Source organism: Lemur catta, chromosome 2 (assembly GCF_020740605.2).
Source record: "Lemur catta isolate mLemCat1 chromosome 2, mLemCat1.pri, whole genome shotgun sequence".
In the NCBI taxonomy this organism is placed as follows: Eukaryota; Metazoa; Chordata; class Mammalia; order Primates; family Lemuridae; genus Lemur; species Lemur catta.
This window is the reverse complement of record NC_059129.1, coordinates 48,935,826-48,962,936: the sequence shown is the minus strand read 5'-3', so window position 1 is coordinate 48,962,936 and position 27,111 is coordinate 48,935,826. Positions and strand designations below refer to the sequence as shown.

Genomic DNA, 27,111 nt, shown 5'->3' with positions numbered 1-27,111 from the left:
ATGACTAATTCTGACGCACGAGCTGAGAGTAGAAGTTGAGTGTTGTAACGCTTAATTTTATGTGTCAGCTTGGCTAGGCCATGGGACCAGATATTGGGTCAAATTCCTGGATGTCAGTGGGAAGGTATTTTTTCAGATGAGATTAACATTTGAATCAGAAGACTTTGCATAAAGCACACTATGCTCCATTATGGGGGTGAGCCTCTTCCAATCTGTTGAAGGCCTTCAGAGAAAATGACTCAGGTCCCCCAATAAAGAGGAAACTCTGCCCCCAGATGGCCTTCAGTCTTGAGCTATAACACCAACTCTTCCTGCTGGCCTGCCCTGCAGATTTTGGACTTGCCACCCCCATAATCATGTGAGCCAATTCCTTAAAATAAATCTAGTTGGAGAAAGAGAGAAACACAGAGCGATCCAGTTGGTTCTGATTCTCTGTAGAACCTGGACTAATATAAGAACAATTATACCACTAGTGGTCAAGAGCCTTTAGCTAGCAAGACCAGACCCTCTTTCCCTTTGGCACAACACTTGTCAACATTTAAGATGGGGCCCGCCCTGCCAGCCTGGGATCCTGATGACTGTAATGAACAAAGCCCCTCTGTTGACCCACATAACAAGAAGCATGAGTAAGAAAGAAAATTCTATTGTTTTAAGTCACGGAAATTTGGGGATTGTGCGTTATCGAGCATAATCAAACTTACACTGACTGAAGCACTAGCTGTTCATCTTAGATTTGAGGTGCTAGCTTGTGAGGACAGAAATCCAGAAAAGCAATGGGACCATAACAGGATTTTGAGCCTGGCCTCATGTAGAGACTCCCAGACACACAGCTCTTCCTCCAGCTGCACAGCTCCCCTGCTTTCTATCTTGGGATCCTGGGAGTTTTAATCCAGAATCCAATCATAGAGCAAATGCATCAAAGGTACAACTTCACTTGTGAAACTTCCCTAGAAAATGTTCCGAGTTCTGCTGAGGAATCTGACCTGGCCTAGAACGGGAAGCTCTCCAAAGCACAAAAGTTTCCACTACGGCAACAAGAATGTTAAACATGATTCAAAAAAAAAAAAAAACCCTCAGTAAGAGAAATGAGACGATGAGCACTTATAAGCCAAAAACCAAAGGCCATTCCCTGGTTCCTGTGAGGTTTCCTGCCGCACTGGGAGAGTCAGCGGGACTAGAGAGGGTACTGGGAACAGAGCTGGATGTCCTTGGCTCAGACGCAGAGGGGCAGAGTGTGGAGCCTTTGAGAGAAGGCAATTAAACAGTGCTGCTGAGTCTCCTTAGGAAACAAGGGTGACCCAGAGGAAGCTGGAACTCTGTATCTTTCTTCTCAATGGATAAATCCAGTCCCCTGACCTTAAATACACTATAGAGATAAGGCAAAATAAGATGTAATGGTCTTAAACTATTACAAGAAGAATTTAGCTTAGACCAGTGGTTCTCACCACTAGCGGTGGTTCCTCACTGCACCCCCCACCCCCAGGGGACATTTGGCAACATCCAGAGACATTTTTGGTTATCACAACTAGGGAATGTTACTGGCATCTACTGGGTAGAGACTAAGGATGTTTCTAAGCCTCCTATAATGCACAGGACAGCCCCCCACAAAAAGAATTATCTGGCCTCATACCCCAGGGTTGAGAAACTCTGGTTGAGATGAAATCCCTCGTTATGAGGGTGTGAGGTTTAGGATGAAGAGCCGGAAGACCATTTATAGAGTGTGATGCTCCAAAGGAAAAAATATATACATATAGAGATAAACCAAAACTGACTGTGCCCCTAAAGCATTCTGAGAGGTAGTATATAGATCATATCAGTAGGGAAATAAATCTCATTGCCACTCTTGTCTCCCCATGAGAATCACAGTAGAAAGCCCCTTATCTAGACTTTGTCTTTATTTATTTATTTATATTTTTGAGACAGAGTCTCACTCTGTTGCCTGGGCTAGAGTGAGTGCCGTGGCATCAGCCTAGCTCACAGCAACCTCAAACTCCTGGGCTTAAGCGATCCTACTGCCTCAGCCTCCCGAGTAGCTGGGACTACAGGCATGTGCCACCATGCCCGGCTAATTTTTCTATATATATTTTTAATTGGCCAGATAATTTCTTTCTATTTTTAGTAGAGACGGGGTCTCACTCTTTCTCAGGCTGGTCTCGAACTCCTGACCTCAAGCGATCCACCTGCCTCGGCCTCCCAGAGTGCTAGGATTACAGGCGTGAGCCACTGCGCCCAGCCTAGACTTTGTCTTTAGATCTGCAAAGTGAAGCAAGGAGCCAAGCTGAGGAGCAGGGCTGGAGAGTAAAGATAGCGAATTACTCCACATAATAAAGCGGGGACTTGTTTGTTTGAGTTGCTGGTGAGTACCAAGGGAGAGAGGAGGAAGGCCAAATGACATGACTTTTGGCCAAGTAATCTCTTTTAGAACAAGGTTGTCCAGAATTCAATTTCAAATTGCTTGCATTGTTGTAATATAAACACCCTTGGTCTCCCCAAACCTCCTTAAAGTTCACCACGTTCACAAAGCCCTTGTCTAAATGGGATGTGTGTACGAATGTGTGTGTGTGTCTGTGTGTGTAAATCAGGCCATGGGGGCTAAATTCCACATCTGGGTTAACATGGTGCAAAAGAGAGTTCATAGTTTGCATGAAACCAAAGATAGCTAACATTTCCTGCGGGCTTACTACATGCCAAGCACTGTCTAAGTACATAACAGACACAGTCTCATTGAATGCTCACAGCTGCCCCATGGGTGACACCACTGTCATCCCATATTAGGGATAAGAGTTCTGAGGCAGAGGGAATTTAAGCCACTCTCTCAGGGACACCCATACAATGAGTAAGCCTTAGAGGCAGAATTGAAATTCAAGTGGTCTGGTTCCAGAGTCTCCGTTCTTAACTTCTGGGCCACCCTGCTTGTGACCAAGGGGTAATTAATAATCTTAACTAATTGGATGGAAATAAGAAGTCAGAGCTGGAGGTGACGTGAAAAACGTAAAAACCACCTCTGACTTTGGACCGTTTACACCAGCGGTTCTCAGACTGCAGTGTGCACCAGCATCACCATGTGAGCTGACAAAGCACACGCTGCTAGGCTGTCTGCCCCTGCCCCCGCCACCAGAGTTTGATTCAGGAGTCTGGGGCAAGACCCAAGGATTTACATTTCTAACAGGTTCCCGGGTGATGCTGATATTGCTGGTCTGAGGTCCCACAATCTGAGAGCCACTGTCTTCTGCTTGTGCGGGTGAGATTCAGCTAATTTATTCTGAATCTCAAAGACAGGGCTCCTCAGGTGACACCTGGCCACAACATCAATCACTGAGTACCTTTGAATTGGAGCTGGCAAATACTGAAGAGAGGGGAAGAGAGGAGAGATAAGTGTCAAGTGGAATTGAACCTGGAAGACTTCCTGGAGGAAGAGCCAGGTGGTGAGAACTGACAGTGTGATTACTGACTTCCTCAAATCTGCCAAGGTCAAAGGCAGGGCTTGCTTTGTTGCTGCTCACAATCCATGCAGGACCTGGGATGCTGAACTTTGGATCTTCTTTATCCTCTGTCGTTTAAAAGATCTTCTACCCCAAGGAGTATCATCTGGTGTTTGGGGGACCAATTCCCCCAGTTCTGAGCTTTCTCTCTACCAGACCATGCCCATGTCCCCTTTCCACACCTAACTCAAAACTCCTTTCCTCATTTACATTTGAAAAGTTGGTAATACTAAGCAGGGGATAGAACCAGAATACAAAACTAACATCTGCATACACAATATGCACTCAGCCATGCTTTAAAACTGTGTGAGAGAAAAGACTGGAAATGTTAATTGCTGAGCGTTAATTGAACTGGGGAGGCACATTCCCCAAGTGTGGTTTGTGACCAGGTGGGAAATCAGGGGGTGCAGGGGGGGGAGGGACAGAAGGATCCAAACCCCTTCCAGTCACCAGTGTTGGGCTTACAAACTAATTTTAATTTTGTCTTCTGCTTCTATGTATTTTCTATAATAAACACGCATTTCTTTTACAATAAAGGAGGGAAAGTGTTTTTTTTTCAAACTTCATATCCTTCCAAAGCTTTTCTTGATTCTGATCCACTCCACACGCACTCTGCTCACTCGACTCACGTGCTTCCTCTTGGCTCGTGTCCTCTGTTTCCAGCCTATGAATTTGCATATGTAACCAGGAGAGGTTGCGTTCTGAACCTTCTTGAGCAGATTTCCTATTCATGTACCTCGGCCCCTCTGGTAAGCTGAGCTGCCCCAACGTGGGAGGAGACGTTTCCTCCCCACGGAAGAGCAGCCAGGCTCATTGCCCACCATAAACTCTTGGGGGATCCACCCCCACCCCAAAAGCTCACCAGAGGGCTCTTCATGTATGGAGTAGTTCATGTAAAAGGAACTGCACAGAAAGTGGCCTGGAAGTGAGAACTGTGTGTACACGCACACATGCACACATGTACACACACACACACACACACACACACACACACACACACATGCGTGCACACCCCGATCTGCCACTTTGTTCCTTCTCTATCTGGAGGAAAATGTCATCCGGTTAGTGCCCTCAGATGAACTGGGGAGGCAAGTTCCCGGTTGTGGTTTGTGAGGGGGTGGGCAGCAGGGGAGGGGAAGCGTTGGGGAGAGCCAATCCACTTCCATCTGGCTCTGAAATCTACACTTATTTTCCTGGACCCGACCACGATCCTGTTTCCCAATGTGAGGAATCTCGCTCTCTTGGTGACACACACTTTCCCCAAGAATGCTTGGCTTTTCAATGAGGAATTCTTGTAGAGTTGGGATTCTTGGAAACAGGACAAAGACTAACGAATTGCTGGCTCCTACCCTAGGTTTGGAAACCCTCTACAACTCACAGGGGTAGGGAGAGGAGGGAGGCAGGAAAAGAGGGTGAGGGTGTGTTTGCAGCAAAGTGGAGGTGGCAGGATTGAGACGCAGAATTGGAATGCTCAAGGCACAAGCACTCCAGAAGCTACCCACGGACCCCACAGTCGGAAGCCGCTGTCCATTCTGTGAATAGAAGGCTGGCAGGGGTGGGGTGGGGAGGTGGTGGGTACTGAATGATGCCTGTTGAGGCTAGAGAGGTATAACAAAGCAGAAGTCAGGTAGTTGATTGTCAAGTTCATAGCAAAGGGTGATGGTTGGGAGCTGTCGGGGTGCAGTACAGACAGCATGGGTCTCGAGGTCAGGCACACCTTACTTGGAATCCCCTCTGTGCCGTGAACTAGCTGCGTGACTTCAGGCAAGTTGCCAAAACTCTCAGAACCTCATTTTCCTGTTCTGTAAAATGGGATAACACCCACTTTGCAGAGCTGCAGTGAGAATGAGATGTGCTGAAATGTGCGAATGCTCAGCCCAGTGTCTGGCACCTAGTGGGCCCTCCATCAACGGTGGGATTGCTTGGAGAATTGGAAGAGGAGGAGTTTACAAAGCCCTTTATGGGAGGTCAGTTGCAGAAGGCCTGACAGCCTTGGGTATGGCCAGGGAGTGGGGAGACCTAGCTCCCTAGTGTCGTGCTAGCTGGGCTTAAACTTCGCCCTTCCTAGGCTCTTCAAGGGCCTTTGTGTGCCCTGCAAGGTTTGGGTCATGCCACCCTACCCCAGCTCCAGCTACTAACCCTCTGTAGCCTCAGCTGCTGAAGGCCAAAGCGTGACTGGGGGCTACAGATCTCCAGGATGAAACCATAAGGGGCCTGCAGGAGTCCTGGGGCCTCCGTCTCCTCAACTCCAAACTGTCAGAAAGTGCACTGGCTTCTCAGTCAACATCAGAGAAATCACCCAACCCTGCTGACCAGGGAACTCTACCAGTTCTTAAGCCACTTTGCAGAAAGCAGGGGCCAAGTTGCCACCCCCGCCCAGCGCCACCCCCTACCCCCCACCAAGAGCTCTAGGAACCTGGGCTAACAGACCAGGGCCCCGGGGTGTTCTCAGTCCAACCGAGAGGCCAAACACAGACATAAAAGACTTCAGAATACAGAAAAACAAGGGAGAAAGAAAAGAGTTTTCTTTCAAAGAGCTCATGTATGCAGAGGGATCATGAGTTGATTTACGGAATCCACGTTCCATGGGGTAAATCCGGGGAGACTTTCCAGAGAGGATGGTGCAGGGCGGGGTCACCATGTGGTGTTACCCACAAGCTCCCCCCAGAAGTCCCCTCATGTACCCTGTGGCCTGACTGAAGGAGAACAGGCACTTTGTCCCGAAATAGTAAATTTATATAACCTCTCCATCGCAGGGATGCTCAGAGTGGCTCTAGTTACAACAACAAGGGTTTAGGAACTGGAGTGCTTGCAATGGCAAAGGCAGAGAAGGAAAACAAAACAAAATCCACATGAGGTTTTCATTTTCTTTAGCCACGTGAGAATGGCCCTGAAGATCCAGCTATAAATACCCAGCTGCCATTGCCACAAGATGGAAAATCGCGCACATGCACACACACACACACACACACACACACACACACACACACACCACACCCCCCCACACACACATGAAAAGCCCCTTCAAACAGTTTGAGGGCGTAAGAATGCAAATCAACGTTTCTAAGAATATCTGCCTTGAGAAGAGACAGTGCTGGACTCCCCGTGCTAAGTGCTGTGTCCCAAGCCCTCCTCGAGCAACTCTGACGGGACGCGGCAAGAGGCTACCCCACGGCCATCACCAGGGTGCAGCATGGAGCTGCTCCCACGACACCCAGGCCAAGCCAAAGCCCACCAGTGGCCACGGACAGGACGGAGGGGAAGGGTTTTAGATCAAATCCTGCAGAGCAGCCTGCTGGACCCAGCACATCTTAGACTGGGTGCCCTGGAAGCAGAGCCTGAGACAGAGATTGGTGTGTCTGTGATTTATTGAAACCATGCTCTCAGGAGCAACCAGGAAGGGAACGATGGAAACAGGAGGGGGCAGGAGAAGGATCAAGAGAGAATGTGCTTTCAGATGAGCTCTAACTTCAGCCCAGTCTTGGGAGGAGCTCTGGAGGGTGAAGTGCACTGACACATTTGGCCCCACTAGGGGCGAGGGAGTGGGGCTTCTGGACTCTTCTCCTAGTTAGTCCTTGGCCACAGGATACAGAGGAGAGGCAGGCGGGAACAAGTGGGGCATAACTCCCAGGCACCTCTGAATGAGAGGGGTCCCCTGAGCCAAGGGCAAGCCACGCAGGCGCAGTTATCGATAGCTGGAGCACCCACAGCTGGGGATCTAGGCAGGGCACCAACAGCATCTCCTATGCAGGATCTGTGAGCCCAAGTGGTTTGTTGCTTAGAATTTGTATTTTCTATTGATTACAAAGGTTCGTTTTTGTTTGTTTACTTTTTGCTTTGCCTGGAATACTTTTAGAACTGACCTGCTGAAGAGAGAAGCAAAGGTTTGGTCGATGTGATACACAATGCTAATCGCTTACCTAATACCTGTTCTCTCCTTTCTCCCTCCTAATAAACCCCTGCTTTTGTATGAGGCAGCAACATGCCCAGTTAAAAACTTTTCAGCTCTCTGCCCAGCTCCTTGCAGTTTGGGACTCCCCCCAACCCAGACTCCTTGCAGTATGGGACCTCTACTTAACACAGTTTGGGCCAGTTTCTGGATGGGACTTTCAGAGAAGCTTGTTAAAGAGAGAATTAGCTGGCATGCACTTTTTGTGCTTTGTCATTTTCTTTCTTCCGGCCTGCAATGCAGATGTGAAGATGGAGGCAATGCAGCCATCTTGCAACCATGAGGCAATGAGCATAAAGACAAAAGTCTCATTCTAAGGAAGGCTGAAGCAGAGAGCCAGGGTCCCTGATGTCACTGTGGAACCACCCTACCAACTCTGCACCGTGTCTGCTGGACTTGTTATGTAAGAAAAATAAAGAACCCTAGTTCAAGGCACAACTCTACTCAGGTTTCTGTTCCATGCAGCTGTAGCTGAACACAAATTCTAACAGACACAAACCTCAAAACACTAGTTCTGTGGGAGTATCCCATGAAAAAAGTCCCTTTAGATAAATAAATTGGGAAGCACTAGTTTAGATGATGTGAAACCAGTTTTTTACTGCAGTGCTTCTCTGAGCATTATGGCTCTGTAGGGGTAAGAGTAGGGGAGATAAAAAAAAGTGGTGCTTAAATTTCTTTAACCACAGAAATTTTTCTTCCCCTAGGACCACCGTGAGAACCTGGTGTTGTATCAAACACAGCTTGGGAAATGCTAGAATAGGTGACCTCTTCAGATTCCTTTCCTCCTGAACATTCCATCATTCCCTACCTAGAGGGGACCCAGCAGATAGCCAGGTCCATGCACAGCCCTGGCATTGAACTTCAATGGGGCATGAGTGAGAGAACTGAGGCCTGTGGGGTTGGTCAGCAAAAGGCAATGAACTAGATAAATTAAGAGACTCAATGAAGTGGCGAGCGTCCTGGAATTTTGGAGTATTTACTCCTCTATTCCCTTTCTGCTAAGCCAAGGGTCTGGCAGTGGCTGTGTCCCCCCAGGCCCATGGCTCCAGCCAGGAAGCCCCTCCTCCATGGCTTTGGCTGGCACAGAGCTCTGACAATACGAATCCTTCCCTTTGCCCCTTCAGGTGTAGGAGTGCTAACAGCTTCCTGGTGTTGCTGTTCCCTGGGTGCCTCAACATCTCCACTCCCTTACCTCTCCGTAAATAGTCCTTTCACTCAGTTCTCATGGGTTAAACCCTTCTGGGAGTGCCAACTGTGTCCTGCCTGGAGCCTGCCCGATAGAGGCTACAGTACACACCCTTAGAGCAATCATACTCCCAGGACTTGCTCAAACAAGTCCCAATTTCAAGTGCTTTTCATCTTTTTAATTACGGTGGATTATATGATGTATAAAATAAACAGGATGCAGAGAGAAAAGCCACCCCCATCTCCAGTCTCCAGTGCAAGCACCCAGACAACCTGATCGGGGTTCCCTGCTGCAGAACTGACGTTGACGTTCATGGGTTCGGTCAAGGATGAAAACTGCACAACAGCATACGGCGGCCCTCAGGGCCAGCACAGAGTCTGTCACTTGGATTGGGCTCAGGCCAGAGTCCAAGGAAGGGGGGACACATAAAAGAGCTGAAGCAACTGCATTTCAATAAGACACCCAGAGAAGGAGTCAGCATGGCTCCACTGTCAAGTAAAAGAAAGTGAAGCAATTCCCAGTGCCGGGACATTCTCACTTCAGGGCAGGATGTTTGCAAAAGGAACAGAGCCGTGGCTGTCTATTAATGAGCATCAGAAGGGAAGGAGAACTTCATGGAGAGCAGGTCATTATGGTGGGGAGAGGGGGTTCTTTTACCCCGTGGCAATGAGAAATATTTGAGACTGTTGGTCCTATGTCCTTATCAAAAGGGATGTTGGGACGTTGGCTGTCGTCACTTTCTAGCACTTGCAAGAAATCCCAGTAACGCCCAAGGAAGGATGGGAGAGAGAAGGATGCAGCAATTTGCGATGTGGGGATGAACCAGAGAGTTGCTGTTTGGTTTCTATTACTATGATACCACTTTGCATCTCCACCAACATATCAAAATATGAGTCCAACAAATTCACAAATCAGAAAAAAAAGTAGGCCAAGATTTTTAGCTCAAACGCAGTAATGACCATGGGCACATGGGATCAAGTGTAGATGTTTGGAGAACAGCCCATACCGGAGCTGTCACATCTACCAAAAATTTCCCAGGTGGACCGGAGCCAATGGGGAATAGCTTCCCATTCACTCTTCAGCATGTTTATTTGCCAACAGAGAAGATGGAGTAGGAGTTCGTGCCCATTTTTTAAAATTAATTTTTTTAAGCTAAAAAATATTTTGGATATCTAAGAAGTATAGATAATAATAAACATTTGCATACCCACTACTCAATATAAGAAGTAAAATATTACAGATATAAATGGAGCCCCTGTACACCCTCCCTAGTCTTCCTTCCTTACTGCCTTCCTCAGAAGGAGTCACTTCTCTGAATTTCATAGTTTCTCCCACACATGATTTTATACTTTAATTACACATGTAAATATTTGTAAATAAAAGAGAGTATTATTTTGCCTGATTTTAAACAATATCAATGGCATCCTTCTGCAACTTCCTTTTTCCACTTAATATTGTTTCTGAGATTATATCTCACTAGTACCTGTCTTTAATAATGTCTTTCTAGCACCTTCATCTTTTTTTTTTTTTTTTTGCTGTACTCCATAGTATTCCATTGTATGTACACATCAAATTATTTAACCAGTATTCTGGTTGATGACGGCCATTGGGTTGCTTTTTAGCTCTTAAAAACCAGGCTGTAATGAATATTCCTGGACATATCTCCATTTCATATGTATTAGAGTTTGTAGACTTACCTAGGAGTGAAATTGCTGGGCCATAGGCTAAGTGCATCTTCAATTTTACTCGATAGCACCAAATTGCCTTTTGAAGTGTTCATGTCAATTTAATTCCAGCCTTAGTGAATAGGAGTTATCTTTGGCTCTACATCCAATATGATGAGTATGAATTTTTTTTTTGGTCAATCTGATGAGTGTGCAACAGAGTCTCCTTGTGATTTTAATTGATGCACTTTCCTGATTCCAGCAAGGTTGGGCATCTTTTCATGTTTATGATCCTATAGCATCATTTTAACGTTAGAATGACATCTGCCTGCTTTGAGAAATCAGAATAAGTTTTCTTTTAATTCTTCATTGGAAAACTTGGAGAGGGAAGAAGAGCTGTGGATGGAGGCAGAGGGAGGACTTCCTTTTGCAGACTGGCTTCGAGATCGGGGTTTTGTAAATGAGTCATAATGTCAGAGAAGAAGCACATGAAGCAGAAATTCCAACAGTCCGTGGGCAATGTGGGGAATGCATTTTTTAGGCCTTGTTGACATTGACTAGGAACAGTTCAGAATGTTTTCATTATGCCCTTCACCTGCGAGGCACAGAGCTATGCGGACATCGCCAATGAGCTGAAGGAACCACAGGAACAATTTATCCATCTTCCTGCTGCAACGAGTGCCATATATTTGCCATCTCAACAGATGAAATTCCTCCTCTGATGACAGAAACCTGAAAGGAAACTCCATAGCCTCCTTATGCTCCCAAACACTCTTAAATGGAACTAAATTCCTCAACTTTAAGCATCTCCCTCTCATAGCATTAATCAGAGGGAAGAGTATTCTTCAATTCTAGATCCTTCCCCCAAGACACTGCTGAGTGCCTTGAGGACTCATCTCTTTATCCCCCATCCCTGGCACAAGAATGGTGGCGAAATGGATGAACCACTTTGGAAAAATGTGAGGGCAGGGACTGCATGTTATCCAATGTCAAAGTTTCAGGAGGTATTTGATTTCTATTTCTTAAGGGAAGGAATTTTTTCCGTAATGACCTGAATCTTCTTCTCTAAGCTTTAAGAAGAAAGTAATGATGGAAATAAACAAGCCCTTCTTGCTCAAGATGTAGAAGACATCTAAAAATACCTGAGGACACCTCTTTTATGTGAAGCCTTCCCTGACTTCCCCAATCTCAAAATGACCCTTCCTCCTTTAACTGCTTATTACATCAGCACCATAGAGTACCTGGTATCCAACAGAAAGACAACTATCTGGCAAACAATGATAATACTAATAAAGATTTATGTCATTCATACTATGTTCCAGGCACTGTGCTAAATACTTTACATGTGTTAATTTTACCCTCATTTGGGAATAGGTATTATTACCACCATCATTTTACAGATGAGGAAACTGAGGCTCAGTTTCCAAGGCTACACTCCTAGTAAGCAGTGGAATCTGAATTTGGACCCACTAGCGTGACGCTCAGAATCTGCACTAGAAAGCACTGTGCTGTACCAAAGCTACTGCTGGACACACATAAGCCCTTAAACGCTTCTTGCTGATGTTCTAGTGAAAATGCAGCCGAGGGCTTAATAAGAAATTAATTGTCCTTTGCATCCTTATCTCTGCCACCCACATCAAATCCTAAGGCCTGAAGAATTTGCTGATTCCTTCTTTATTTGTTAATAAAAGTTCCAGTCACACGGGCTTGCCCATACACACTGTCACCTCACTTTCAGAGACCCGAGCCCGGGAGCCAGGAGGGAATTTTGCTCCCGGGATTCACCCACAGGACCTGACTCAGCACACGCGCCCTACATCCGGCAGCTTTGCAAATATTTGTTGAATGACCACAACCATTAACCCAAGAATTATACAGCATTTTTCATATACCTCACATCATTCAGACTCACCTCCGTCCTGCACCACTGGTATTACTGTCATTTCCATTTCACACATGACTAAAACCAAGGCTCAGACAGGCTCAAAATCTTAGCTAAGGCAGTTCAGCTAATTAGTGGAAGGCTGGAATTCAAACCTTGATCCTGATACCAAATCCCATGATACCACATCTTTTGCTACTAATTAAGTTGATCCCTTTTGTTCTTTGTCCTTTGCGTGCATGCATGCACACACACATGCACACGTGTGCACACACGCCCACACACACACGTGCACACACATGACCAACTCACCTCTCTTTCTGGACTGGTGGAATAGCCATCAGCTCAGAAAAAGAGGAAAGAATCTCAACTAAGCTCTTGTTCTATGAACTATGACTGAATAAATGAATGAGTGAATGAACGCATGGATCAATGATATAGACAGTCATCAAGTATTCCCTGAGTGCTAGCTGTGTGTCTGCCACCAGGCTAGGTGCTGGAAACACCACAGTGACTAAGGCACGGTCCTAGCCTTCTAGGTGCTTCCAGTCTGTCGACAGAGGGCTCTGAGTAGTAACTGAATCTGTCAAGGGGAGCTCACCTTGTCAGAGCCACCTTTGAGCAGGAAATGCTGTGGTCAGGGGAAGAGAAACGCCAGGCCCTGCCTGACCATGAGCAGAGGAGACTGGGAAGGACAGCACATCAGGGCAACTCCAGACAGACAGTGCTCTACAAGGGTTTTAAAAAGACATACGGCTCCACTGCCCAGGACAGCGATGCCCACGCAGCCGTCCAGAGGGTGCACAGACGTCCCCGCTCACCCAGGACAGTTTCAGGTTATGACTGTTTCCCCCAGCATCCCATCCAGTTAATGTCCCTTTGACTCTTGAGAGTCCTGGTTTAGACAGTAAATTATATGGTCGCCTTTGCCTTCCAGGAAATTCGTGACTCTCCAACAGCCCCTGGGCAGGAAAACAATCTGGCTTCCCAAGGTCACTGAGTTGCTTGTGTCTGCTCCTTTTTATAGGGCTTCTCCTCACAGCCCGCACAGGTTCTAGGGGGACAGGCCCCCAATTCTACAGCCATTTTTCCCTCCAGTGGTAGCACTGAAGCCAAAATGAGTCACCATGATCTAAAATGTATGAGTTTCAGATTCCCTGTTTTATATCCTGACCCTGACAGTGTCTGCCTATATGCCCTTAGGCAAGTCATTCGAGTTTCCTCATCTGAGCCTCACTCTCCCCATCTGTAGAAAGGGGGTGATAATGCCCCTCTCATGGGATTGCTGTGAGGATTTGGTGACGTGGTATAAGGGAAAACGCCTTGCACAGTGCCTGCTGTGGAGGACTGCCCACCCCGCAGCAGACTTTCTGGAACGTGTGAACTCTCGGAGAGAAAGGGCACTGAGGATGTTAACATCTCAGGAACCCCCGCACATGACCCGGCCTCAAGCTTCTTCACTACTGAGCTGGAACTGCTTCTTCATTCTTCAAGAATATGCAAAACATGGCACACCCCTTTCATAAAACTTTGGCCGTACACCCTAAAGCTGAACATGTGCATTCCTGATGATCCAGCAATCCTACTCCCAGGAACGTACCAACAGAAATGCATTCATGTGTTCACCCAAGAGTGCACAAATGTTCACAGCAAGGCTATTCACAACAGCTCCAAACTGGGAAACCACCCAAACGCCCATCAACAGAAGAATGGATAAAGTGTGTTATATTCACATAATGGAATACTATGCAACAATGAGAATGAATGAGCTACATACACAGCAACGTAATATGAGCAAAGGCCAGACACAAATGAGCACCCACTGTATGATTCCATTTATATGATGTCCAAGAGCAGCAAAACGAATCTATGGTGTTAGATGGATGATGGGCAGGTAGAAACCAGAAGGGGACAAGAGGAGGCTTTCCGGGGAGGGCTGGGGGGGGGGGGAAGGGCCTGAAGTGCTGTGTTTCTTGATATGGGTGTGTTCAGTTTGTGAAAATCCATTAGGCTATGTGCTTATAAACTGTGTAGTTTTCTGAATTATGTTGGACTTCAGTAAAAAGTTGAAAGAAAAGTTTTAAATGGACAATATATTTATTTGGGAGAGAGTTGAGCAGACTAAGTAGGCAATAGACACTTAGCAAAAGGCAGTGGGATACATTATTTAATTTATGTTTGTTGAGCCCAGCTCCATGCCAGATGGCTGGGGAAACAGAGCTAATGAGACTCGCCCCTGTCCTCCATCATCTTCATCACCTTCTTCATCATTTCTAACATTTCTTAGTGCTCACTCTGTGCCGGGCATGGTTTCAAGTACCTTTTTTTCTTCTTTACTTTGTTCCCCTTTTTTGTAACCAAATAATTTTTCATAAGAATCCATTTTACAGATGAGGAAAGTAAGGCACAGAGAGATGAAGTAACTCGTGCAAGGTCACACAGCCAGCAGGAAGTGGAGCCAGGATCTGGACCTCGGCCACCTTCATCCGAGGCCTGAGCTCTGAAAAACAACCTTACGTGGCTTCTCACTGTCGAGAGACACCTGGCCTGTTTATCAGCTGCAGCCTCAGCTTCCATTTAGAGAGCCACAGACATCGATAATGTCACCCCTGTTCAGGGCAAAGGTGATGGTAAATTACCGACTTTGTGTCTTGGAAGGGCAGAGCAGTTCCTAACTCTGTCTCCGGGCAGCTGCCAGGACAATGCCTCATGGTAGGGAACAGACTGATAAGTACACTGATGGAGATTTACAATAAAAATAAATAGAGAGTTAAAATGGCTTGATCCTTCCACGGCCCAAAGTCCACAAAACTCTGAATTTGTTTCCGTCTCCCTTCAAAGCTGCCTCTGGCACTGTGGAAATGTTGACGCATCTCCCCACTGACCTGGACTCACTTTCTTCCCTCCCTGCCCTGGTCGAGGGAACCTGAGGCCGGGGGCTGTGGTGTCGGGGAGTTGTTGACGCTGACCCCCGGGAACATGGTCAGACGCTGAGCTGGGAGTCTGGACCCCGGAGTCTGGCGGACCAGGCATTCATTCATCACACAGGCACGCTGTGCTGTGGCATTTGGCCCGGACGATGGGTGTACATGACTTGAGTGGCGGAATGCTCAAAGCATAACACCAAAGACCGCCTGTGCTTGGTATGAAGGAATAGGAAACAAACACCACAAGGAGGAATCAGATTTGGCAGAGGCTCGTGCAGCCGTGATGTGAATACCTATGCAGGCAGGGAGGTGGCTTCCAGTGGGCCAGCCAGGTCCCCTGAGACCACCTCCTTTATCTTGCAGAAGCACAGGTAAGACAGAGAGGAATTCCCAAAGGTCAACCTGTCGACCCCCCTGTCTCCAGGCAGGATAGCAACAGAGCCATCTGATTATGCTTCTGCCCAGATACACCTATGCCCCTGAGATTAGCATGGTGGGGGAGGGACAAATGCAAATTTGGCAATAAAAATCAAGACATTTGCTCAGTCTGCCCAAATACAACTCTCTTTGTAGAGAAATCAATAGAGTGTCACCTAGAAAGCACACAAAATAAAGCACAGGGGAAAAAATGTGCTTTCATATTCTGACATAGCTACCAACAATTACCTAGAAAATCATGGACTCCTCCAAAACAATTTCATATAAAATAGTTAAAACTTGCGCAGGTTCACCAGGTACTGTGCGAGGACTTAACAAGCACCTTCCCATTTAACTGTCTCAGTGACCCTAGGAGAAAGGGAATGTTATCTCCATTTTACAGATAAGAAAACCGAAGCACAGACAAGCTTCATAACTCGTTGGGCAAGTTATTGAACAGCAAGGCAGGTAGGGTAGCGTTTCCTGGAGGCAGACTCTGAGATGGAGCAGGTGGGCAGGAGGCTTGTTAGGAAGCGCTGCAATCACAGCCTGGGGTGTGGGGAAGGGGAGGAGGGAGCCATGGTGCAGCTTCAGCTAAGCCCCAGCCAACCCCACGAGGAGACCTGGAGCTGGGATGTCTTCTAAAATGGTCCCACTTTGGGGAAGAGGGGCCAGGCCTTCATAGTCCCCCAGTCACTGGCTTACAGGGTAACCCACGAGGAGGCATGGGCAGGAGTGACAGGCAGGGCAAGACTCTTCAGCCGAGGTGATTCCAAGCAGGGCTGACCATGGCCAGCAGTCCCTGCAGCTGGGGACTCAGTCCTGCATGGTGGTCGGGGGGCCCAGGCCAGTGTCCACTACACAGGGACTTGGATCCATCCAGACAGACTGTAGAGTCCACACGCTTGGCCATTATACTACACTGCCCAACTTGCTCCACCAGGACCATTCTCTGCTCTAATTCATCAGCCTGCTGCATTTCCTGCATGTTCAGTAACAAGGAGATCCAAGGTGGCAAGGCCAACTCTGATAAGCAGGAAGGCAGCCAGGGGGCAAAACGGGGCCACACATACCATGTAGTCATACCCCAGGGTGGTCACCAGGCTGTGTATGTTACCCACTCAGCCTGAGTGCCAAAGCAAAGCTTTCCTGGGTGATGGATGATTCTTGAACTGGCAGACTCATGGACCCAAATTGGTGGTGATCAACGAGGATGGAGCCACATTTAATAATTGGCTGATGAAAAAATGAATGCCCCAGCAAGAATGACATGACCTCAAATCTATACAGCTGTGTGTATGTCGAGGCATAAAGAAATCAGAAAAAATAAAAATGAGTTAGATCCACTGTAGGGATGACCTTGACATATGGTCAAGGGGAAGAAAAGTATGCTGCAGAGTAACATGTGCAGGAAGATTCAGTTTCAGTGCAAAACAAACAAGTAACACCCCTCCATACTTGTATGCGCACCTGTAAGTATGTGTGTGAACAAATGAAAAGTTAAAAAAGGAAATAATACTAAGCCATTAACATTAATTACCAGGGTGTGTGAGGGGGTAGATACATTATTAGTTTTCTATTTGTCTTTGGGTATCTTTGCATGATACTGATTCACTTGTTTAAGCAAGAAAGAATTACTTTCATAATATGGAGAAATCAAGTAAAGAACACATTTTTAAAATGGCCTGCCTAGTGCCATGTGCGTAGTAGGGTCCTGCATAAAAATACTATTTCATTCCCCCTCCTCCTTCCCTTCTGAACTGTTCATTTGGGGATGATCCAAATAAATATTTAATTTAAGGTGAAGAGTTTTCTCTGCCCCCTCCAATCATTCGAACAGAACTTCATTTTAACATTATTCCACACATAATACCCATCTGCCACCAAAACAAATCTGCCACTAAAATCTATAAAAATTATACCATACATTCTGTAGTCAAATAACAAAGCTGTGAATTATCTATTGTTTGGTATTATTTGTGACCAAGCTTCTATTTCAATGCTAATGAAAGCTGATCATACCAAGCCAACTCCCAATTATCTTGGCATGTATATGTGAAAAGCTCAGAGAAACCAAAACCCAACTTTTCACCACATCTCCTGACGAGAAATCAAGGAGTTGGTTTTAAGTTTCTTCCATCCTTCCCTGTCCCTGGCTACCCCATAGAAGAAGTGTTGTGTGTAGGAGCCACAGCAGAGTGGCTGGATGAGGACACAAAGCATCCACACTGTCTGTAAACCGGGTAGCTCTTACCCATCTGGTTGACAACTTGCTCTTGCAATCCCATCAGCGCCTAGGCGAGGCCTACTCATGCCTCAAGTTTTAACTCAGATATGATTGCATTGGATCAAGGGTCTAATTGACAATGTTTGCTAGCAGGTGTGGATTCTACAGGGTAATTTGATTTGTATGAGCTGCAAGCATGTAGAAGGCATGAGGGAGACTTAGTCCTTCCTTGACTGTGATGCAAATGTTACAACAGAGCTCAGTGCCGGGCTCGTGGGAGTAAGGAGGACAAGGGGGTTGTAGGGAGCCTTGCAAAGGGAGTTTGACCGAAAAGGGGACACCTGAGTCACCATGAAGGATGAGTAGACCAGGAAGATAAGGACTGGGAAAAGGTCTTCCAGGTAGGTAGAAAGAACTACTAACAAGGGTATAGAGGTGGGATGTTCTTGAGACCAGTGCAATAAAATGGAAATTAGCCCCTGAGCAATGATGGGGATTGCAGGTTGGCACAACAGGTGGTCATGCAGGAGCACCTCACTCACAGATCCTGGGGCCCCACCTGTGTTGTCTTAAGAGGACACCCTTTATCTCAGAAATCTCTTTCTTCAACACACCAGCTTACTGACTGCTTCTTTTTTCCTATCACATCTCTTGTTCTGTCTCATGATACTGGATTTAGGTCTTGACTTTAGCCTGGTTAGTTTTCCCTCTATGTGGCTAATTGCCAGTAACTAGAACAACCATCACAGCAGTAGCTAGTGTTTGTTGAGTGCTTACTCTCAGCCAAGGGCTGACAACCCTCTCAACCATCCTGAGGGAGGTATTAAATTATTTTATTACTATCCCCACTTTTCAGACGAGGAAGCCGATACTCAGACAGTTGAAATAATTTGCAAGATCTTTCAAACGGTAAGTGGCCCAGGAATCATACACAGGTTTGTCTGATTCTAGAACCCGTATTCTTAAAGACTATGCTGTAATGACCTTCCCTAAGGTTCTATACTCGCTCTGTGCATGTCTGAGATCCAGAGTAGGAGCCGGCAAACCTTTTCTGTAAAGGGCCAGGTCGTAAATGTTTTTAGTTTTGTAGGCCACACAGTCTCTGTCATATCTACTCAACTGTGCCATGGTAGCATGAAAGCAGCCATAGACAACACACAAATGAATGGGTGTGGCTGTGTTCCAATAAAACTTTATCTATAAAATAAGGTGACAGCCTGGATTTGGCTGTCAAAACTGCCAACTCTTAATCTGCAGTATTGTGTTCATTCACTTAGCCAATGTTTATTGGGCATATACTTTGTGCCTGGCACTGTTCTAGGCTCTGGGGATACAGGAAGACTACACAAAGTCCCCACCCTCATGAGGCTTAAATCCTAGCAAAGTCGTGGCTGTTTGTTTTGCCCATGCCTGGTACCCCGGGTCCTAACTTTAGTGCTTTTCACTCCTCTCTTAGGCCAGTGGTTCTCAGCTTAGACTTTGGATCACCTAGGGAGCTTACAGACCTCTCAATGCCTGGGCTTCATCCCCCAGAGATTCTAATTTAATTGGTTTGGAGTGGGCCCAGGTATCGATACTTTCTTAAGATCTTCATGTGGTCCTAATGTGCAGCCAGGGCTGAGATCCAGCACTTGGATAGCTGTTTGCTTTCTGTTTCTTCCGCTGACTTGCTATGTGAAATAGGATAAGTCTTTTAAGCCTTCAAAGCTTGGGCTGTAAAATGTGGTTAATACCAATCTCATATGATTGTTATGATATTTAAATGAGACAAATGTAAGGTACTGTCATCATTGTGCCATTATTCTTAGGTGTTAATGTTAGGTACTGCCTCAGCGATTTCTATCCTCATTTTTGACCCAAGACAGTGTTTGGGATTTTTAAAACAAGCTCTATAGATAGAGAGAGAGCTCATTAATAACCCAAGTTCCTGGGTGAGTGAGCTGGTGGCCTTTCCTTTCTTCCAATAGAGGGTTACGCGGGGCTGTTTGCTTGCGATACGGAGTGCTGTTCTGTGCCCCGCTTTTGCATGAAGGCTCTCCATCTCCAGGCTGAGATATCTGACCTTTGAGCACAATTGTTAAGCCTGAAATAAGTGGCTTATTTACTTTGACTTGAGGACACATGTCCAAACTCATGTACTTGTGTGAGCTTAGAACTGGAGACGGCAAAGGCATTCATATTTTGCTGAGCACTGAGCAGTTTTCTGGGTCCTTCCCATATGTCATTTTGTCTCATTTTCGCAACAACCCTGGAATGTGAGAATAGTTACTGTTCTCAGAACATGAAGAAGACTCAGGGAGGCTGGAAAGCCTGGGACCTGGTAGTGCCAGAACTCAAACCTCCGTCTACTTGACTCTAAAGCCCTTTCCATGGAACCATGGGGCATCCTACAAATAATTCCACTTTTCTTTGGCCAGGATTTAAAGAAACATCTCACTGCCAAAGTCCATTTTTCTTAGGGTTTTTTTTTTGAGGGGGAACTCAGAAAGAAACCCACAACACGTGCTAATGACCATAGTCTGATAAGCCCTGGACAGCACTAGCATAATGAATCAGGCTCAGAGAAAAAAGGCACTTCCTCCCTCCACAGCCTCTTGACTGTGCAGTTTTAGAACCTCATAATGAAACAAAAAACAAACAAACCAAAAAATGTGAGGAGAGTTGGAGAAATAGATGCTGCCAGGAGGAAGGAATTCACTGACCCCCAATCTGGGCCATCTCAAGAGAAGTTGGCCACTAGCTGAGCCTCTTAAAAGCTTAAAAGTCATCCCAGGCCATGGTTAAAGAGCAAGCTTGGACAAAACAAAAACAAATGTGATCTTCAAAGTCTTAAATGTCAACTTGAAGGATAACTTAGAACCTCTGGGACGGGCCAAGAGGACCTGCAGCTGCTCTCGCCAGCATCAGATGCTCCTTCTTTCCTTTAGAGCAGTCACTTCCCGGATAATCGGGGTTCGGGGGGCAGCCTCCTACCTTGTACCCCCTGGAGATGTTTATGATGGCTAAAGCTTCCATTCCTTACAACCCACCACATTCTCCACTACTCTGACCTGAGCAGCTGGGACAAAAAGGGGCTGCCTAACCAACCTCTGACCTCAGGCTTGTCCTTCAAGATTCAGTTGATTCTTGACCCTCCTAGCCCACCATACATACACTCCCTGCTCCCTGCCCTTCCCCCTCCCCAGAGAGCGCAAGCAAAAGAGTGATTTCTAGGCCAGACCTCCAGGATGCCTGGTGCCTCTTCCTTACCCTCAGGATAATGGACCAGGCATGCTAATGGATAATCCTCACTGGTCATCTTTTCTAGAAGGAGGAAGTGAGGGTGAACTGAGCCCTAGAAACTCTAACCACTTGCCTTCAGTCATGGAAAATATGTAGCTAGATTTAGGGATGGGTCTTCCCATCCTAGCTCCTGATGGTGGGAAAACTGAAAAATAAAAATATGACATTCCATTTGTTAAGAGTCTATAACATTCCTAGCTCTGTTCTTAGCCCTTTTGCACAAATATTATTTTCATAATGACTTGGTGAGATGAACACTCTCCTCATTTTACAGATGAGGAAGCGGGAGCTCAGAAGGAGTAAGTAATGTAGCCCAGGTTACTAATTCATATATAGGCCACAATTCTCTCTGTCTCTCTCAGGGCAGCTGCCCTGGAGTCTGCACTCTTTTCACTGTGTCAGGCTGCGTTCAAAGTCCAGGGCTGAATGACCCAGTATCCTTGACACAGAGTCTCCAGCTGAGAGATCTAGAGGGTCATCTGCTATCAAAGTGGAGGACATCCTCCAAGCTGTTCATTCTACCATGTGTGTTTGCCCTTTGCATCTTCGAGAATGCCTGAGAATGCATCCTCTCTAATTCATCTAATCTCAGACAGGACCAAAGAGCCAGCCAGACACTTAGACTGATAGAAGGAGTGGTGAGAAGGCTTCAGTATCAGACTAAGCATCCGTGGCTGGGAATTCATTGCAGGTTTGGAGTTGGTGAAATGTCTCCTAGAGCAATCCCAGAAGGGTCAGGGTTCCACTGGCTGTCCAGAGAAACCCCACATGTTGAAAGAGCTGAAAGCCCAGTTGTTACCTGCAGCCCTCCTTGAGGGGTCCTGTGCTGGCCAAGGGTATTTCTAGGAGTCCTGCTCTGATGGGTCCGCTCTGTCCCTGGATATTTAGTCTTCCATTTTTAAATAATGGGAATGAGTGAGAACATTTAAACTGGTTATGTCCATTGGCCCCACTAAAATCAAAGAAGAAAGCTTCCTCATCATTCAGCCTCTCTATGCCTTCCCGACCACCTGTGCTTACCCTTTGTCTTCATTCTTCACCCCTGCATCCAAGGCTATTCAGTAATAGGGAGAGTTTAACCTGTTTTGTGTCAAAAACTTTGGAAGCAGGGAGTTTGGAAGAAGGACTGGGGAGAGAACATATTCTCACAGAAGGCAGTAGCATTTCAACCTCATCCACACCTCACCCAAAGCAAAATCACTCACAGGCCTTCCTATTGGTCCTGCGCTCACTGTCTCCACCTTCTTGAGCCCCTGACTTGCTAAGTTCTAATGCCCAGGAGAATTTTCTCTCCTCTTTTTGTCCTGATGGGGGCACAAGTAGTCCCTCAGCATCCAAGGATCTGGAGGAAAAGGTCTGAAAACTCAGCCAGGAGTTAGGAGCCAGAGTGTGCAACTACCAAGGAGTAAGACAATAATAGCACAGTTGTTTTCTTAAAAGAAGAAATGGGGGTTAGATGTAGTTCCCAGCACAGATGAAGAAATGCACCATTTATACTTCCATGCCTGAGGCCATGGCTGGCCATCACCACACAGTCATGCATGTGTAAACACGCGCTCAATGCGCATCTCCTGGGGACCCAGCCATCCCTGTTTACATGCAATCTTGTTTACACTGCCCACAGGACTAGTTCCTTCTTCTTCATTACGCTTCAGATGACAACACACTCCTGAAGTGATTAAATGAGTCTATTTCTGACATCGCTGCCTGCTCAATCTTTTACGGCACTTCCCTGGAGATCAATTTGTAAAATTTCTAAAATCTTTCTCAAATCTCAACTTCCTGTGAGTCTGTTTTTACATCCAGATTTCCTCCCTGTCCCCTCATTCTCTCATTTTTTTCTAGGACATAAGGAGAATCCAGTAATCTTCCTCCCACCCAAACATTGTAGGTTGGCTCTATTGCAAAATACAAAACCAGAGACCTGGCTAGAGCAAAGCTGAAAATTCTGGCTGTCTGTGGTCACCCGTTGGTGGAACCCAGCTATTGACATGCAGTGCCCTGCGTTGTGCAATCCGGGTTTGATGGACCCATACAGCGCTGCAGCCCCTTTCCTCCCACCCTCAGTGGAGCAAACTTTCCCCTCCTGGTCGTAGGGAAAATCCAAAACCCCGTCTTCAGCTGGCTTTTCAGAGAAATCCAAGACACTAAAAGCAAGACTTGGAAGGGGAAAAACACAAAACTTTCAACTTTTGCTTTCACTCCCATGTAGGCTTCAAGGAAAACCTATGGGGACTTTTTCCTGGAAAGGTGTGATTTTCCTTCCCACCCCACGGAGAAACTTTTCCAAATCCGCCACAGAATTGCGGAGGAGTGGCCAAGGCAGAGAGAGAAGAGTTAAATCAAGCCCAGACCTCAGCAATCTGTGTTCAATTTTGATAAAAATCTCTCTCCCTCTCCCCCACAGCCCCCCTTCCTCCACCCCACAGCTCAGACACGTCTCTTTATGCTAGGAGCTTGCATCTTGTTTGGGGCCCATGGCCCTCCCAGAGAACCTGGCAGCACCCCACCGTGGCCATGTGGCAGAAACATCCATCCCACTGCCCAGGCGGGTTGGACACAGGGCCACAGCCCTGTGTCCAACCCAGGGCCACAGCGTCCTGGCCACCACCACCTCCACTTCCTCCTCATCCACTTCACAAAATTACCTGCCTCCAGGCCAGATCCCTCCTTCCCTGGTTGAGGCAGAGTCCCCACGCCTGGTGAGGTCAGGACCTGAGGCCGGGCTGCGGCTGCAGGTGCTGAGAGCCCCAGCGCCGGGACCCCTTTCCCGGGATGCTCCTTCCCTGGCCCAGCGTCCGCTGCCGCTGCCTTGCCCGCTGGCCGGAGGCCAGGCCTGCAAGCGGGAGCTGGGGGCTCCTGAAGACTTCAACCCACCCAAGTGAAGGCACAAGCAGAACGGGATAAGCCACCACTAAAAAGTTGTCAGTTTAGGGGATACCTTCTAAGTTTGTCCACTTGTGACAACAAGGGGTCAGATTTCAAAGCCACAAAAAAAAAAGTTTTTTTCAAGACCTCCAAAGACATTTCCTGTGCCGAGATGCGCCAGGACAGACAGACACACACATGCAAACGCACGCAATCGTCCCCGCCCCCCCCCCCCCCCCACAGGCCCTGGGAGCCCACTCCAGTGTCGGCGGCTCCTGCAGACACTTTAGAGAAACAAAACAGCCGGCCCGCGGGGCTGCTGCCCTCCCGAGCCCCGCTGCGCGTTCGAGAGGAGGCAGAGGGAGCGGGGCGGACGCGGCCGCCCCGCCGCACTTACTCCGCGCCCGCGGCGCCCGCCGCCCGCAGCCCCGGTCCGCGCTCGCGTCCGCGCCGCCCGCCGCGCTCTGCCGGCTCCGGGGAAACCGCCCGCTTCCCTCCAGGCCCGGCCTCGCTGCCGCCCGCCCGCCCCGCTCTGACGTCAGGCGCCTTGGAGCGGGATATTTATGGCAAGGATACTCTGAATTTCCCTAGGTAGAGTTCTGATTGCAGCTCCTTGGGATTTGTAATTTTCACACTTGGAGCGGAGCGGAGGGGCGGGGGGCGAGGGGCGGGCAGCGAGCGCCGGCGGGGCGAGGTGTGCACACAATGAGGGTAGCTGTTTCCCACTTTGGCAAGCAGCCTGCTCGGCGCTCCCTCCGTTCGGGGAACATGTGCGGGTCAAGGAGGCAGAAGTGGCCACCTGGGCAGTGGTTCCCTCCTCCGCTCTTCCTCTGGGCGACGGGAGAGGCCTGTTCCGAGGCGGCTTGCTGGGGAGTCGGGCGCCGCGGAGTCCCCGCTGCCTCCCCACGGTGTCCCTTCCCGGACAGTCTGTCCAGGGAGGCGCTGGGCAAGACGGCAGAGAAATCAGGCACAACAGAACAGCTAATTAGGAGCGCTGGTCCACACCCTAACAACTTTTCCATTTCTTTTCTGGGAGCGTGTGTGTATATATATATATTTTTAAAAAGGTTTATTTTTATTAAATTATGTTCCACACTCCCTGCCTCTGTATAGCTTTCCTAACTCGGTGCCAGTCAATTCATCTTACTTCATTGCTTATACACATAGTTTGAGCAGTTTACAATAGTTCTTATTCATACTTTTAAAAATTGCTTTTAGTTTTTTTTTTTTTTTAATGTGATCATTGTCTATCTTCTTGACTGGACTGGAAATTGCCTTAGTCAAGAGCAGCTGTCTCCTCCATGGTTGGCAATACCCTCAGAGTGAGTCTTTGATCTTATCTAGTTCCTATTTTCCCCATATTCCCAGGAGTCCCTCTGCAGGTAAATGGTGTCCCCACTGTGTGCTGCCCTGCATAGAGTTTTCAGTGTGTTCAGCTCAGGATTCTAATGGGCATCTGATTCTCCACCTAGCTGAAGGGGCTTAGAGAAACGGCTGGTTAAAGGGCCATCCTTCCAAAGAAAAAGAGAGTGTAATGCATTGTCCTTCATGGTTCCCAAGGATTGGAGAACAAACTTAAAATGATACTCATGAGACGCAAATTACTTACACTGTTAGATAACGTAACTCTTCAGTATTCAACTCTCCATTAATGAGAGGGGGCACGGATAAATCATCATTAACACACAACCAGAGTGAACTTCCCATCAGCCCACATGGAATAGGAGTGGAGGTGTGTTTGAATCACAGTTGCAGCGCAGCAGAGACTCAAAGACTTGGAATGTGTTTACCCCTTTGGCAGCAGCTGGTTAGGGCTGATTGTCAGAAGGAGCCAAAGTCCTAGGGTTGGGCCTCTTGGTAGGGGACAGCCATGTTGTTTTGATCCAAGCCACAGAAGGCCCCAGAGCCCTGCTGTTGGGTCACTGTTAGGTGGCTGTCCTCAGCATCATACCCCACTTCCACCTCCCGCCATCCTCTCTTTCATGTCAAGGCTCATGGCAAGGTGAGCTCTGTGCTGCAGCAGACAGTGCAGATTGGCTCCTAGAAGCCATTGACAAATCCCCTTTCCCTTGCCTTCCAACTGAAGCAGCTAGAAATCTATAATATTCACCATCCCAGACTCTCTTGTAGCTCAAGACAGCTATGAGACTCAGTTCTGACCAGTGAGATTGGAATGCAGAAGGCAGAGGACAGTTTCCGCAAAAACTCTTTAAGAAAAGGTCAGATTCAGATGGCATTCGTTTGACATTTCCTATTCCTCCTTCCCCCGTTCCTTCTTTCCTGGAGCACTGATAGCATGCCTGGAGATACAGCATCCACCTTGCAACCTTAGAGCAAAATCTACTCACTTAAGGGCAGTGGAGCAGGAAGGTAGAAGGAGCCAAGGTCGCAGATACCACCCATAAGTGGCTGTGCTTCCCTCTGACTTTCTTGCTAGGTGAGAAAGATAAACCCCTATGTGTTTCAATGATTATAATTGAGTCATCTGTTATTTACAGCCAAATATAATTTTACCTAATATGCTTTCATCATTCACCAAAATATAATACTGGGGCAATTACTGAGCATTACCTTACAGATATGACAAGTATTTTTAACACGATGCCTTGCATTTGCATAACTCTTTACAGTTTCCAAAGCCTATTCACCTATATCTCCTCTGAACCTCAAAACTTTGAGAATTATCAGTAAAACCTTTTTTAAAAAATAAGAAAAGACGGCAACTGATTAAGTGTCCTGCCCCAGGTTGTTTGTCAGCAAATGAGGGAGCTGAGATCCTAACCTAGTTCTTCTTACTCCAAGTCTGTGTATTTTCTACAACATCTTTAATAACACAACAAAAAACTCTGATAAAGAACCTTCATTCCTTCTAAGTCAGTATGAATTCTATTTAATTTAACCAAGATGGAACAGATTTCAAATAAATTCTGGAACTGGAAATTGCCACAGGCCACTCGCAATCAAGTCCAGTCCTCCGTCTCTCCTTCCCCTGGCCTCTCCTGCTACCCCCTGACATCCTGCCCCGAGTCCCTGCAGGTGTTCCTTCTAAGGTCACATGGCCTTTTAGATGAGTCCAGTCTTGTCATTCTTTATTCTCACATTTTTTGAACTTTTTAGACCACCCCTTTCTCGAGGTGTTCCCCTCTCTCCTGGACATCTTCCCATCACATCTTTTTTTGTGCAATTTCTCTTCCCGGTTCCTCTTCTTCCACCAAGACCTCCCTGTT

At 47.1% G+C, this 27,111-nt stretch overlaps 1 protein-coding gene across 1 annotated transcript in view; it reads right to left on the bottom strand.

Moving 5' to 3' along the window:
- The window catches only part of DAAM2 (dishevelled associated activator of morphogenesis 2), a 103,181-nt gene extending 78,861 nt beyond the window's left edge, over positions 1–24,320 (bottom strand). Inside the window, exon 1 of the mRNA XM_045543627.1 lies at positions 24,282–24,320. The gene's annotated coding sequence lies outside the window, so the exon portion shown is untranslated. The remainder of the gene's footprint in view (positions 1–24,281) is intronic.
- Positions 24,321–27,111: the final 2,791 nt, after the last annotated feature.